At 39.6% G+C, this 15,565-nt stretch overlaps 1 protein-coding gene across 1 annotated transcript in view; it reads right to left on the bottom strand.

Moving 5' to 3' along the window:
• KATNBL1 (katanin regulatory subunit B1 like 1) overlaps nucleotides 1-15,147 on the bottom strand; it is a 48,744-nt gene extending 33,597 nt beyond the window's left edge. The window contains exon 1 of the mRNA XM_037133167.2: nucleotides 15,016-15,147. The gene's annotated coding sequence lies outside the window, so the exon portion shown is untranslated. The remainder of the gene's footprint in view (nucleotides 1-15,015) is intronic.
• Between the last annotated feature and the right edge of the window lie 418 nt (nucleotides 15,148-15,565).

Raw genomic sequence — 15,565 nt, 5'->3', positions numbered from 1 at the left:
TACTTGGGTGAAACCCATCCAACCTTAAGGGCTGGTATAGCTAAAAGATTAGGTCAGACAAACCCATGTTCAAATTTCCACCTTTCCCATTTAACTAGCTATGTGACCCTGGAAACGGTTGAGCCTCAATTTCCTCATTTATAAAAGTAAAGATGTTTGTGTTTTTACCTTGCCTCACTCCAAAAGAGTAAGAAAGCCTGCAGACAATTTTTTTATTTTTATTGAAATTATTAGGGTTCATAAAGTTATATAGGCTTCAGGTGTACAATTCTATAATATATTATCTGTATGTTGCACTGTATGTCCACCACACCAAGTCAAGTCTCCTTCCATCACAATTTACTCCCTCTTTACCCTCTTCTACCTCCCCCAGTCTTCTTTCCCTCTGGTAATTTGTGGGGGCAACTTCACCCACAAACTCCCCATGTCTGCCACGGATGAAAGTAAAACTACCAAGACATGATCTGCTTGGGGAAGAGAGGTGGCCAATCTCTCAGAGGAGAAAGGCCAAGAGCCCCTTCCTCAAGGGGCTTTTACTGGGTTCATTTGCACAAGAACATAGGTAAGGATCAAACAACAGGTAGCATTCAAAGAACTATGAGGGCTTATTCTCAGTCAGGGTCAGATAGCTAAAGAGCCAGAAAACTTTGAGGAACAAACTCCTTGCTTGGACCCGTATCATTTAAATAAGAGCATTCTAAACAAAGCAGGTTTCACAGGATTTCACATATTCTTCCTTAGGCCTGATCACCCCAATCCCGCTCTAGCCAGCAAAGGGCTGCACCGCCTTCCCCATCATAGGTTTTTAGGCTTAAGTGGATTAGAGCCAGGAAGTGCTTCTCCCAGATAGAAATGGGGACTTGGGCTATGTCAAAATAGCCAGGGTGCGAGGGTCCATCACTCCCTCTTTGTTGTAGCCCCCTGAGTACATCCATGATGGCCTCCCAAATGATCGTGTCTGGCTTTCCCCTCTGAGGGGGTCGTACCATCATAGACTAACTGACCAAGCACTGGGGGCAGGGGACAAGCTTTGGCTCACATTCTGGAGGTTGCTCACTCAGCCTTAGCCATGGGGGGTAGTTACAACTCCTGAAACCAGGCAGAGCAGTTCCCAATAGTAATCACCATACTATTGTGTGTTCCTAAGTTTTTTTTTCCTTCTTAATCCCTTCACCTTTTTCACCTAACCCTGCCCCTGCCCCAACCACCTCTCCTCTGACAGCTGTCAGTCTATTCTCTGTATCTGTGAGTTTGCTGGTTTATTTTGTTCATTAGATTCCACATATAAGTGAAATCATATGGCATTTGTCTTTCTGTGACTGGCTTATTTCACTTAGCATAATACTCTCCAGGTCTAGTCATGCTGTCGCAAAAGGTACAGTGAGTATATAGGAGTCACCCCCTTTTCCTGTTTCTTTGTGTGAAAGCTTTAACATGGTTTAAGTTTCTGCCATCTTGTCATAAATTGACTTCCTTGATCTCTGTGACATTCCAATGTTAGTGCTTTGTCTCCCCAGAATTTGACAACTACTTTTAAAATCACTTTGGTCACTAAAAATATTCTCGTTATAATAATTAGGTTGTTAACTTATTTACTCCCCCCACCCTGTCTCTTTATCCGACTAGAGAGATCAAGAGACTTGGTTTATAAGAAGATGGAAAAACTTAAATTAACCACATTAAAGCTTCACAAAAAAGAAATGTAAAAGGGTAAGGACTCCTAAACTCAGTGTAAGCCTCTCTAAATACAAAAAGCACATTTTATAACATTAGGTCTCATTTCCTAAGCTTTTGCTATTAAAACTTCCTATCTCTCTTGATGCTCGGGTTCAATGGTACCAAATTGTTTCTCATTCCTGAAAAGTCCCTTTCCCTCCTTGCCATTTCATCACAGCCTCCAGCTGTAACGATTCAGTTCAAATCTTCCTCTGAAGCATTTGGAAAAAAAAACTTCACCCAGGATTGTTTATTGATTTTAGAGAGAAAGGAAGGGAGTGTGGAGAAAGGGAAAAGAAACATTGAAGTGAGAGAGAAACATGGATCAGTTGCCTCCCATATACACCCTGAACTGGGATTAAACATGCAACCTAAGTATGTGCCCTGACTGGGGACTGACCTCAGCAAACCTTTGGTACATAGATGATGCTCCAACCAATGGAGCAACCCAGCCAGGGCACTTTCTGAAGCATTTCTTGATTCCCATATTCATTGATTTCTTCCTTTACCATCTTTTTATGGCACTTAGTTAATAACACATAGCTTAGAACTTCAACAACTTACATATAATTGGCACTAACTGATCTAGGTGTGTTTCCTCTCACCAACTAGACTGCTAAACTACTCATGGGCAGGAACTGACTGCATACTTTTATATACACAACCTGAAAGGCAATTTAACAACTCAGTTAATTTAAATATGTACGAAACATCTCTCTCACCCTCCCCACACACAACACACACACAACACGGTATATCCTCCAGTGAGCAAATGAGCATCACAATCAAAGTCTTGCTAATTTAAGGTTCATTTTTAAAAAATGATTAAAGGAGTCCTGGCTGGTGTGACCCAGTGGATTGAGCACCAGCCTGCGAACCAAAGGGTTGCCAGTTTGATTCCCAGTCAGGGCACATTGTCTGGGTTGTAGGCCAGGTCCCCGGTAAAGGGTGTGTGACAGGCAACTCCCCCTTTTCTCCCCACCCCTCTCTAAAAATAAATACAATCTTAAAAAAATAAAAAATGATTAAAGGAAAGAAAGCATATGTGTTCAACTCAACATGCCTTTACCGAGCACCTACCATGTGTCAAGAAATAGGAAGTACATGTCTTAAATAAAAAAACAAACAAACAAACCCTCATACAAACCAACAGATTGGTGACTACCAGAGGAGAAAGGGGGTAGAGAAAAGTTGAAGAGGGTAAAGGGGATCAAATATTTGGTGATGGGAAGAGATTAGGCTTTAGGTAGTGAAAACACAATAGAGTAAACAGATGTCATGTTATAAAGTCATACATCTGTAATTTATATAATGTTATTAACCAATGCTATGCCAATAAGTTTAATAAAAAGTAAATAAATGAAAAAAGTACATGCTCTATTTCTCAAGAAACTCATGGTCTAGCGGGGAAGAATGACAAGAAAGCCAATAAATATTAAAAAATCAGAATCTAGAGCTTTCCTTAGTTCTATATTTTTAGTTATCTAGAAATGATTATTCAATCTGAGTATAAATAGAAAACAAAAACTGATATAGAAGGTGATAGGGAATTTCTCAATGAATTGATCAGGTTGACAACATCCAAACCACAAATCAACTTTGGCATCACAGAAAAGGAGACAAGCAGATGTTATTATATTTCCTGATGTGACACACAGGAAATATTACAGAACACTACTACTAAATATTGTTGCAAAAAAATCTAACCTGAACATAATCCAGCCTCATCCATCTGTTACCAACTACGTTTAATAGAAATACAGAAAACAGGGGAATCTAATAAGCAACACCATGAGATAAATACACAAAAACTGAAAATCTTTGGGACACAAAACTTAGTTTCCTCAATAAATACTTAACTTTGTTTCCTCAATAAATACTTTGGAAGGAAAAAATAAAGAGGTGGGCCCTGGCCAGGTGGCTAGTTGGTTGGAATGGTGTCCAGTGCACTACAATGTTGCGGTTCCGATCCCCAGTTGGGATTGACCAATCTCTCTCTCTAGTTTAGGAGGCAGCCACTCAATGCTTCTTTCTTGCACAGATGTGCAAGAGAAAAAGTGTCCTCACAGAAAAAAAGTGTCTGTAGATGAGAATAAAAATAAATAAATTAAATAGGCTTCTGCCAAGATGGAGGCGTAGGAGGAAGCACTGCGCCTTCTCACACAACCAAGTTTAAAAACAACAAAGTTTTAGCAACAAAAAACGCAGCCAAAACACAGAAAATTGAACTACACGGAAGTCTGACAACAATGAACCCTTCAGCAAACTGGTAAGAGGGGCAGAGCCAGCAGCAGAGTGGGGTTGGGCAGGAAAGATCCACCAGACCAACCTGGTGCGTGACCCAGGTGTGCCAGCAGCCGTGGGCGGATCCAACGGTGTGGGGAAGCGGGCGGACCCACTGAGGGCAGACCGTGGTCACACATTTGCACACAGATAAACCAGTGAAGGAGCTAGTGGTGGTGAGATGGACCATGCAGGCCCCAGTGGCAGGAAGAGAGAACCGCCATTGTCCCTCTCTGACCCCGCCCCCACATACAGCATCACAAACCAGCGACCTGGGTGGCCCCACCCTGGTGAACATCTAAGGCTCCGCCTCTTTCTACATAACAGGCACACTGAGACACAAAAAATGGCCCAAGTGAAAGAAAAGATCAAACCTTCAGAAAAAAATACAATTAGGCGATGGAGAGATAGCCAACCTATCAGATGCACAGTTCAAAATAGTAATCAGGATGCTCACAGAATTGGTTGAATATGGTTGCAAATTAGATGAAAAAAATGAAGGCTATGCTAAATGAAATAAAGGAAAATGTACAGGGAACCAACATTGATGGGAAGGAAACTGGAACTCAAACCAACAATTTGGAGCAGAAGAAAGAAACATTCAGCCAGAACAGAATGAAGAAACAAGAATTTAAAAAAATGAGGAGAGGCTTACGAACCTATGGGACATCTTTAAATATTCCAACATCCGAATCATAGTGGTGCCAGGAGAAAAGGAAGGGAAAGAAATGGAAAACTTATTTGAAAAAACAATGGAGAACTTCCCCAATCTGGCAAAGGAAAAAGTCTTCCAGGAAGTCCAGGAAGCTCATAGAGTCCCCCAAGGAAGTTGGACTCACCAAGAAAGCACCCAGCAAGGCACATCATAATTACATTACCCAAGATTAAAGAGAAGGAGAGAATCTTAAAAGCAGTAAGAGAAAAGGGGACACTTACCTACAAAGGAGATCCCATAAGACTATCAGCTGATTTTTCAAAAAAACCTTGCAGGTAAGAAGGGGCTGGCAAGAAGTATTCCAAGTCATGAAAGACAAGGACCTACATCCAAGATTACTCTATCCGGCAAAATGATCATTTAGAATGGAAGGGCAGATAAAGTGCTTCCCAGATAAGGTCAAGTTAAAGGACTGCATCATCACCAAGCCCTTATTATACGAAATATTAAAGAAAGTTATCTAAGAAAAAGATAAAAAATGTAAACAGTAAAATGACAACAAACTTATAACTATCAACAACTGAACCTAAAAAAACCCTCCAAAACAAATGAAGCAAACCAATATAATGGAAACAGAATCACAAAAATGGAGATCACATGGAGGGTTATCAGCAAGGAGGGGGAGGGGAAGAATGGGGGGGAAGGTACAGGCAATAAGAAGCATAAATGGTAGGTAGAAAATAGACATGGGGAGGTTAAGAATAGTATAGGAAATGGAGAAGCCAAAGAATTTATGTGTACAACCCATGGATATGAACTAAGTGGGGGAAGATGCAAGTGGGGGTGTGCAGGGTGTAAGGGAATAAAGTGGGGGATAATGATTGTGCAACTGTAGTACCATAATCAGTAAAATATAGTTAAAAAATTAAAAAAAAGTATTTGAAAGTGATTTAAATGAGTATGTTTTAACACATGGGTGTATTTATTTTTTATATATAGAAATAATTTGGGCAGCTGCCCGCCACATCCAGATTTCTGCCACTAGAAGTGTGGAATGAGCATTATCAATGCCCCTGTTAACAAAACATTCTGTATTATCAACTTTTTATCTTTGAAAATATGACAGGCAATAAAAAAGATGTTTTAGTTTGCTGTTGAAAGATTTAACATGACATTGTACTTTTCTTATATGACTAAACTGAAATGACTAGGCAGTCTGTTGTAATGGGAAACACAAGTCCTACCGTCAGAGTTCCTGGGTTGGGGTCCTGTTTAAACAATTTACTAGTCACATGATCTTAGGCCAGTTACTGAATTCCCTATTTTCATATTAGTGTTGTGAGGAATAAGTAGAAGAATCTACTTACCATGATGTCTGGGTAAGTAGACACTCTGTACTTAATCACTCTGTAAATGTTAGGTATTATTAAGTTATACGCAAACATCACTAATGAAGCAAGTTGCCTTTGGTGTAAAAACATGATTTGTACGGTAGGCAAATTTTACTACCAGTTCCTACATTTGTCATGCTTCTTCTGTATACAAGGATACAACTTCTTTCTAAAAAGTGATATTACAGTTTTTTTTTTACAGTATTAGGTTGAATCATTTCCTTATTTTTCTGTATCAACTTTCTACTGTAAAATAATTACATTTAAAATAAAAGGATAAATAATACACTAATAGAAAATACTTTCTTAATCCTCAAAACATAAAAATTCTTAAGAATTTGTGTAAAGAAACACAAAATAACTGTAAAATTATAAAATTCAGTGACCTGAATCTCTTTCAGGTATAAGACACCTTGGTATTATGATGTTGCTATAAAATACCAAGAGTGCCTCACTTCTGCTGGTACCCTTAAACTTCCCTTTCCTGTTGTAACATTCTCACCATCACCAACGAGGTTTAAATGGGAGAAACAAAACCCAGCAATTATTATACAATATGTTAAGCATGGTGTTATCTCTATGACTTATCTAAAGAGTTTAGGAAGAAAACTGCTCTTAAGTAGAAGGGAGTGGTTTAAAGCAAAGATACAGAGTCATTTTGTAGTTAGTAACAGCTTCTAGTGCAACAGGACATGCCCGGTGTTTCCCCTCATTTTAATCAATTAATTTTCATGGCTATTCCAAGAGTGTTGAAAACAAATGTTGGGCCCTGGCTGGGCAGCTAAGTTGGTCAGAGCGTCAGCCCCACACACCAAGGTTGTGAGTTCAATCCCAGGTCAGGGCACATAAAAAAAGCAACCAATGATTGCATAAATAAGTGAAACAACAAATCAATGATTCTCTCTTTCCCTTCCTTTCTCTCTAGAATCAATCTAAAAAAGTCAAAACATGAATGCCTAAGTATATGGAAAAGAAAAATATGTTTATTTTCCCCAACTTACTTTCTCTAAAATTCATTATATAAAAATTTTTAAAAAACATTGAGCTGAACAATCATGTATACCTGCAGAGCAGGTATAACTTATTACAAGAACTCAAAAATAAGCCTCCCCGCCTGTCCCCAAAAGAACTTTAGTGTGAAACCATATTTAAAAGATACATAGTTCCCTAAGTGTGACATTTCTATTCTTAGTATATTTGAGCAAGGGGTGGTGAGGGTAGTTTACAAAGGCAGCAAACGCTTGTACTCTAAAAGTGACAAAGTAAATAGTATGTTAACTGTACTTGTTATAAACTATATGAGACACTATTATACTGACAAAGTAATGATACATTCTGCTGACTGATTTTGCTTAGAGACTTCAAGTCCCTTCTAGACTTTAGAATGGACTTAACCATTAGTTAACTGAAAGTTAAAATTTTGAAAGAATGTGTCATATAAGGAAGGCATGGACTGGGGGAAAGAGGTGAACCACACAGAGAAAAAGAGAAGGACAAAAACAAATATAGGCAGTACTTCTTTTTTTATTAAAGATTTTATTTATTTTTAGAGAGGAGGAAGGGAGAAAGAGAGGAAGAGATGTATCTATTGTTACTTCTCAGACCCATCAACTGGGGACCCCGCCTATAATCCAGGAATGTGCCCTGATGGGGAGTCTTCTTTTTTGTCTACACTGTTGTTTTTTCAGGATAGAGAAAAAGTACTTTCTTTTCAGCTTCGTTTGTTTTTTTTAAAATTCTTTTATTGTTCAAGTACAGTTGTCTGCATTTACCCCCCACCATTACCACCCCCCCAACCCCAGCCATCTCCACCTCCCTCCCCTACTTCCACCCACCCTTGGTTTTGTCTGTGTGTCCTTTATAGTTGTTCCTAAAAACCTCCCACCTCCATTATCGCAACCCTTCTCCCCTCTGGTTACTGTCAAATTGTTCTTAATTTCAATGTTTCTGATTATACTTTGCTTGCTTGTTTGTTTTGCTAATTAGGTTCCACATAAAGGTGAGATCATATGATATTTGTCCCTCATTGCCTGGCTTATTTCTCTTAGCATAATGCTCTCCAGTTCCATCCATATTGTGGCAAAGACCTGAATGTAAATTGTGACACCATAAAAGTCTCAGAGGAAAACATAGGCAGGAAAATCTCAGACACTATTGCACCAGTATTTTTACCAATATTTCCCCTAGAGCAAGGGACATAAAGGAAAGAATAAACAAATGGGATCTCATCCAATTAAAAAGCTTCTGCATGGCCAAAGAAAACAGCATTAAAATGAAAAGAGAACCAACTATATGGAAAAACATATTGGCCAATAATACCTCAGACAAGGGTTTGATCTCTAAAATATATAAAGAATTCACACAATCCCACTCCAGAAGACAAACAACCCAATTAAAAAATGGGCAAAAAACTTGAACAAACATTTCTCTAAGGAGGACACACAGCGGACGGGGCCCAGAGACATATGAAAAGATGCTCAGCATCACTAGCCACCAGAGAGATGCAAATTAAACCACAATGAGATACTACTTCACACCACTGAGAGTGGCCATCATAAACAAATCAACAAACAAGTGTTGGAGAGGGTGCAGCCACTGTGGAAAACAGTATGGAATTGCCTCAGAAAACTAAATATGAAACTGCCTTTTGACCCAGCAATTCCACTGCTGGGATTACATCCTAAGAACCCTGACACACCAATCCAAAAGAACCTATGTACCCCAATGTTCATAGTAGCACAATTTACAATAGCCAAGTGCTGGAAGCAACCTAAGTGCCCATCAGTGAACGAGTGGATCAAAAAACTGTGGTACATTTACACAATGGAATTCTATCTAACAGAAAGAAAGAAGAAGCTCCTGCTCTGATGGAGAATCTAAAGGGCCATATTTTGGTTCACAGGCTGACCCTCAACCCACTAGGCCACACAAGCCAGGGCCAGGCAGGCTCATTCATGCGCCGTCTGGGGTGAAGGGTGCCCCAGTATGTTTCCAGGAATGTCTCATAGACTTGCTGGGTTTATTCCTACTGAAGAAATCAATTTCCCAAGTTATCAGAGCCTAATAATCATTGCAAATTTTAAAACTAAGTCACATTCTGATTTCATGTTCAGAACAACTCAAAACACCTACAACCTGAAATAAACCGTGATAGTTTTTTTATTGGCTGAATGATGACTCATCCTCCCCCTTACCCTGCAAATCCTCATCCCAGGATATGTTTATTGATTTTAGAGAAAGGGAAAGGGAGAGAGAAACACAGACTGGTTGCCGCCCATCTATGACCCACGCTTGACAGAGGATCAAACACAACCCAGGTATGCGCCCTGACGGGAAAATGAACCAGCGACCTTTTTTTGGTGCACAGAACAACACTCCAACCAACTGAGCCAACAGGCCAGGGCTCATCATACCACCCTCTCTTCATTCAGTTTTCCATGGAAGGCTGGTATAAGAAATAATGTCAAATTCAGGAAGGCAGGTCAAGCATGAAAATACAGATTTCTGAAGACTCAGTGGGAACAATGATTACACATCATTAGAATCAATTAGACCAAACTGAATTCCAACTTTTTTTATGACCAAGTCCCCCTGAAATAAAAATTACAAAATTGAGCTACAGGGGAATTGCCATTCTTACCACCTCTTCCTCAGTTTTAATAACTAGGGCCACTGAGCATACTACATTAAAGAATTGGGATTAATGGGAAAAAGAAGTTAACCAAATAACTTCTGAAATAACTCTGAAAGCTAGGTGGTTGTTTATCATTACCTTTATCAGTGGTTGTGGACCAACAGACTTAATTTTTTTCAATGACTTTATGACTTATTGTCATTAGTTGTAAAGGGGAGGGCAGGTACAAAACAGCATGTTACCACTTAGATAAAAACAGAATGCAACCCTGGCTGGGTAGCTCAATTGGTTGGAGCACCATTCTGATGCACCAAGGTTGCAGGTTCAATCCTGGGTCAGGGCACATACAAGAATCAACCAGTGAGTGAAAAGATAGGTAGAACGAGTTGACATCTGTCTGTCTCCCTCTCCCCTGCCCCCTCTCAAATCAGTTAACAATAAAAACCCTAAAAACAAAATGCGTACATGAATAACTGCTTGTATATTCACTGAATATCTTTGGATACTCAAAGAAAGAAACTGGGAACAAATGTCACTTTTAGAGATAGGCTATGTGTGGCTGGGGGATGAGGCGAAAGGGAGATGTTTCCCTTTTGGACTTTTAAAATTTCATATTTAAATGCCAAGTATTATGTTTTAACAAAATTAAAATGTATTAATACTATACTATACATCTTAAATGGCTAAATAAACACCTGAATCTTTGGAAAGACTTCAATTCTTAAGCCAAGTACATGATTATCTTAATAGCTTGTTCTACTGAATATCCCTATTCCAGTTATTTTTCTGGAAATATTCACAGGGAGGAAAAATACTCTAACCCTTTCTAATTGTCTTCTTAAACTCATAAATGGAAATGTATATATACACATATACAAAATAAGTCACCTTAAGGATCCTTTTTGAGCCCTTGTTTAGTTACTAAAGGTATTTCTGATGCTTTTAAGATAGACTCCCTACATATGGAAGGATATACCTATAAGATATATGATTCTCAAAAAGACAAATTAATATAAACTCATTTTAACACTCATCTTCGTGATTTGGGACTTATCTATTACACGTCTATTAACACTTGTGCCTAATTTTTGTAGTACCTGGTCAGCATGAGAAGTATACCCTAGGACCTTGAAATAAGGCTATATTGGCCTTGCAGAATTAAGGAAATCAACAAAAGATGATGCTCGAGTCCTTTTATAACAATGGTTCTTAATCTTTCTTATATTGCAATGCTTAGATTGATAATTACTGCACTTCCCTATCAGTTACAGCGATTTGTTACCACTATGTTGCCTGGGCTGAAATCGGAATATATGTTGAAGTTTGAAAATGCCCCCTTCTCTCAGGGAATATATTCCCTTTTCCAGCAGAGTAGTCAAACAGTACCTTAAGGAGGTATAATGACTCCCAGGTTCAAGACTTAACTGTAATCAAATTTAACATATTCATTTTTTTAAAAAAAAGAAGAACAGTTCATTTCAATGTTTCCTCTAAACTCTGGACTCATTTCTCCAAATGCCAACAAGTCAGCCCCACGTGAGTGTCTACCAGTCACCTGTTCTTGAATTTACTATACTGGAAATAGACCCTTAATATTCACCCCTCTCCCATTTCTACCCTCATTGTGTACCAAGAACAAAGAAGAAAATATAACACTTGCCCAAAGGTAATGGATACTAGCTATCAGAAGATACCTGGAGATGAACACAAAGTAGAAAACACAGTGTTTTAATCCAACAATGTAAAGTTATATCCTATCTAATTTGAAAAATGTACACCACCTGTATTAGGCTTAAGGTGTTTTTTTTTTTTAAATTTACTTTCCTAAATCCATTTTCCAGAAAGCACCAAATTAACTGCTACAGATTAACAAGTGTAGGGATTGATGAAATAACAATGTATGGTATGATGTTATGAGGCATCCCATCACTGGCCAAGCGTGTTTAAAGATAATTCCTCCTCTCCATGAAGTTATACTCACCTCTTGCTCATAAACTGCAGCATAATACATTTAAAAATCCCAAACTAGTCCTTAATTGCTCAAAGTAAAAATCAACACCTACAAACTTGAGCCTTATTTAGGATTTTAATAGAAAATGTATTTCTAAAAACCATTCCAAGAAGAGGAAAGGGGAAGACTTGCTAAGAAGAAACTGAAAAATAAGCTTAAGACAAAAAACAAAAAGAAAAGAAAAACAAAGGAAAATTATAGGAGTTTTAGCAAGATATGAGGTGATAGGCATCAAGGGTCCTCACTGAAATCTCATTATGTGTCTCTGTGAATAGCAGTTTACCTACCTAAGATAAAAAGTATTATAAGAACGCCCGCCAACTTATTTCAGTAGCTCCACCATTCTTTTAGCGTCCCAGATTTAAAACCGTGGAGATACTGTAGTCTTTCACCCTCATTTTTTTCTACAGTTAATCAGTCATCATATTCTAATATTTCTTCTTTCAAAATGTCTCCTGTGAATACAAAGCAAAATTCCCAATTTCAAAAGAATACATACAAAAAACAAAGACTGACCATTAAAAAGAATATTTTTTAAAGAATGGAAAATGAGAAATACTCATGATATGCTGAGTCGAAAACAAACAAAACAGAAAATGCCCAATTGCCATTGGGAGAAAAACATATAATCCTAGTTTTATAAAAGGAAAACTAGTTATCAGCATAAAAACAGATTTGAAAGGAACCACTCTACATGAAAATGGTGACAAGTTGTTCTTCCCCTTTGGGGGGGTGGTTATAGCTGTTTTTCCCCTGACACCTTCTCTACATTTCCTAAATTTCCTACAGTGAACATGCACTATTTTCAAACTGAGAAAAAATGTTATTTAAATAATTGTCTCGTTTTACCACTACCTGTCCATTCTCATGGTCTCATCTTATCTCCTCCAGTTTCTCCCTTCCCCAGGACTCTCCCAAAGGCCTCCTTTCTTCTTTAGGTCTCTGAGCCACCTTCTCCCCAACTTGAACACTGTTTGTACTCATGCTCATAAAATTCATCACGCATATCTACAGCACATGAAAGAGATGGCCATACAAACAATTTAAAACAGCATTTCTCAGTCCCAGGACCACTGATGCTTGGGGTAATTATTTCTTATGGAGGGGCTTACCCTATCTTAGGATGTTTAGTAGCATTCCTGGCCTCTATCCACTGGATGCCAGTAGCTTCCCCTTCTCCCCTCTTGTGACATTGCCCAATGTTCCCTGGGGTGGAGGGCAAAATTGCTCCCATAGAGAACCATCCATTTTAAAAGCCTTAAAACTTCCAAAATCATGTATCTCCCTGCTAACATATATATATGTATATATATATATGTACATATATAGATATATATCTAGATATCTTAAGTATAAATTTCTTTGTCATATGTCTTATACAACACTCCTCATAGTCTTGCCCACATCTTATTTTTCTCAGTAGGAACCTTCTAAATAAACAAGGTTTATGTACTGTTCCCTAGAAAAATCATTTTCATTCTCAATTCCAAGTCTTTAAACAGTCTCCTCACTAAAATTCCCCACTCATACTCTTCTATCCAATGGCCTATATCCTTCCTTCATGTGTCAGTTCTTTGCAGAAGCTTTACTCAGTTGCTCAGTTTGGTTCAGCATATACCCACTATACCAACACAGATATACATGTGTATGTGTGTCTGTGTTAATCTCATACCCCAAACTAGGCCAACCTCCTTCATTCAGGTTTGTTGCTCAGGCACATTTCTGTTGTATAGCCAGTGGGCTAACATGTGATGGGCATAGAGGCAACCAAAACCTCGATAACTAATGAAATGAATTTAAATGCTCTGTTGTTAATAGTGTAAACTGCTGTTTTCTTATTAAATGATTTTGCTTTTGAACCATATTTCTTGTCATGGAGCAGTTAATCATTCCAAGTACAGAGTGACCACTCAATAAGTTTTCAGAATAAAAACATTAGTATATAATGACATATTTTTCAGGAACACATAGATTTTGAATTGTTCTCCACACTTTCAGGAAATGATACAAAGGAATTAAAAAAACTAACTAAAACACAAACATGAACTTCACAAACTCCATTTATCTTAAGGTACCCAACGTATTTTTTGCTCAGTGCATAAAACTTAGGTATGGTCAACAAGAGCAGACCACTCGATTTTATAGTGTGAATATATGTGTACACCAACCAACACCCCTTTACCCATATGTATATTACATTCCAAGTCGAGAGAAGTAAATGAAATGAAAGTGCTTTGGGAACTGAAAAAAGCCACATACAAAAGAGGCAACAGAGTAGCATAAACAGTCACCAGCCTGCCCGGGTCCTAACCATTATTAGCTGGGTAAACTTACACAACGGTACTTAACTTCTACGTGCCTCAGTTTCAACTTGTCAAATGGGATTAATAGTACCTGTCCCAAAACAAAGCTCTCAAAACAGCGTTTGCGGGAAGAAAGCACAAAATAAACAGTAACCATTGTTATTATTGCAATGTTAGTTATTAGCCAGGTAAAGTCCTCAACGTATAAAGTTCTGATTCAAGTCTGGAGCTGGTTTTACAGAAAGCAGGATAAACTATGTACAAGTTTAAGCTATTATGTGAACTAGTTTTTCTGAATTTTTGATGGTGCTAAACTGGTGATTTTTACAGAATTTTTGTTAGAATTTTTTTTTTTTAATCTGCGAAACAACTGACATAGACAACTCTGTTTTCAAGGAACTTTACAAGCCCCCCCCCACACACACAAATCAACTCTTTATCTCCATAACTTAAGCCAAATTTGAGGGCACTAGGTGGTTACTGAACTTTTCAGAAAATACAATGAGGTTTTTAAAGTTGTAATCAGCGATTCTTATGCAGTAATGTCAAGTGTTCGTCCTGCTGAACAAAAGCTTATCTGTCAGGAAGCCAAGAAGCCCTCGGAACATAAGGAAATTCCGAGGCCGGGCCTAGGCGGCTCGCGGGAAAACTTGTCCTCAAACAGGTCGCCTCGCGCGTTCCGTCCTTCCCCCTCCCCGGGCTGCTGATGTCGGCTCCACCCGAAGATAAGTACGTGACAGCAGGTTCCGTCCACGCCTCTCCCTGCCCAGACCCCTGGCGCCCTCCCACGCCTCCAGCGACCGCGGACCGGAGCTCCCCAGCCGAGGCCGGGCACGGTGTTTCACCTCAGAAACCGCGGTCTCGCCGCCCCGCTCCCCGACCCGACAGCTCCGCCGCGGCTCGAGCCCAGGCCCCCGCGGGGCCTGTAGGTGGGCCCCGGACGCTGCCAGGCCCGAGAAGAAGTCCAGCACCGGCAAGGCAGCTGCGGACGCGGGGATCGCCCGAGCCTGGCCGTCACTTACCGGCGCCTCATGGTATTCTGGCACCTCAACCCAGCCCCGGCGCAGACGAACTGCGCCCGGAAGCCTAGAGAGTCCGTCCGCTCCCAGGCAGAGCCCCTCTCAGAGCCATTCAAACGCGGCCGCGCGCGCGGCCCGCCGGGATTGCTCCCAATGTGGGCGTCTCACAGGCTCCGCCCAGCGCTGGCTCCGCCCCCTTGAGGCGCGCAGACGAGAGGGGAAAAGGGACGTGTGGCTACAGTGTCCTCTGGTGGCCACAGGTAGGCACACTCGCCAAGCTACTATGCGGTAATACTGCCCTAGGAACTAAGGGTAGTAAAAGTCAAAGAATGATCCTGCGCTAATAATGACAGTCTAGTAGGCAGACAACCTTAAGTGTTGCGCCAGGAGGCTCAAACATTTTAAAAGTACAGTACAGGGAGAGAGTTCTCTACTCTCATTTAAATGCACTAAGGCAAAGTATTTGAAAGCATGGACTCTGAAGCTATATGACATTGGGTAAGTCATATAAATTCCTGTGTGACTTGGTTTCCCCATCTGTAAAATGGGGATA

The sequence above is a fragment of the Artibeus jamaicensis genome, unplaced genomic scaffold (genome assembly GCF_021234435.1).
Source record: "Artibeus jamaicensis isolate MK-2021 breed Jamaican fruit bat unplaced genomic scaffold, CSHL_Jam_final contig_1132, whole genome shotgun sequence".
Classification (NCBI taxonomy): domain Eukaryota; kingdom Metazoa; phylum Chordata; class Mammalia; order Chiroptera; family Phyllostomidae; genus Artibeus; species Artibeus jamaicensis.
This window is presented reverse-complemented; position numbering and strand designations above follow the sequence as displayed.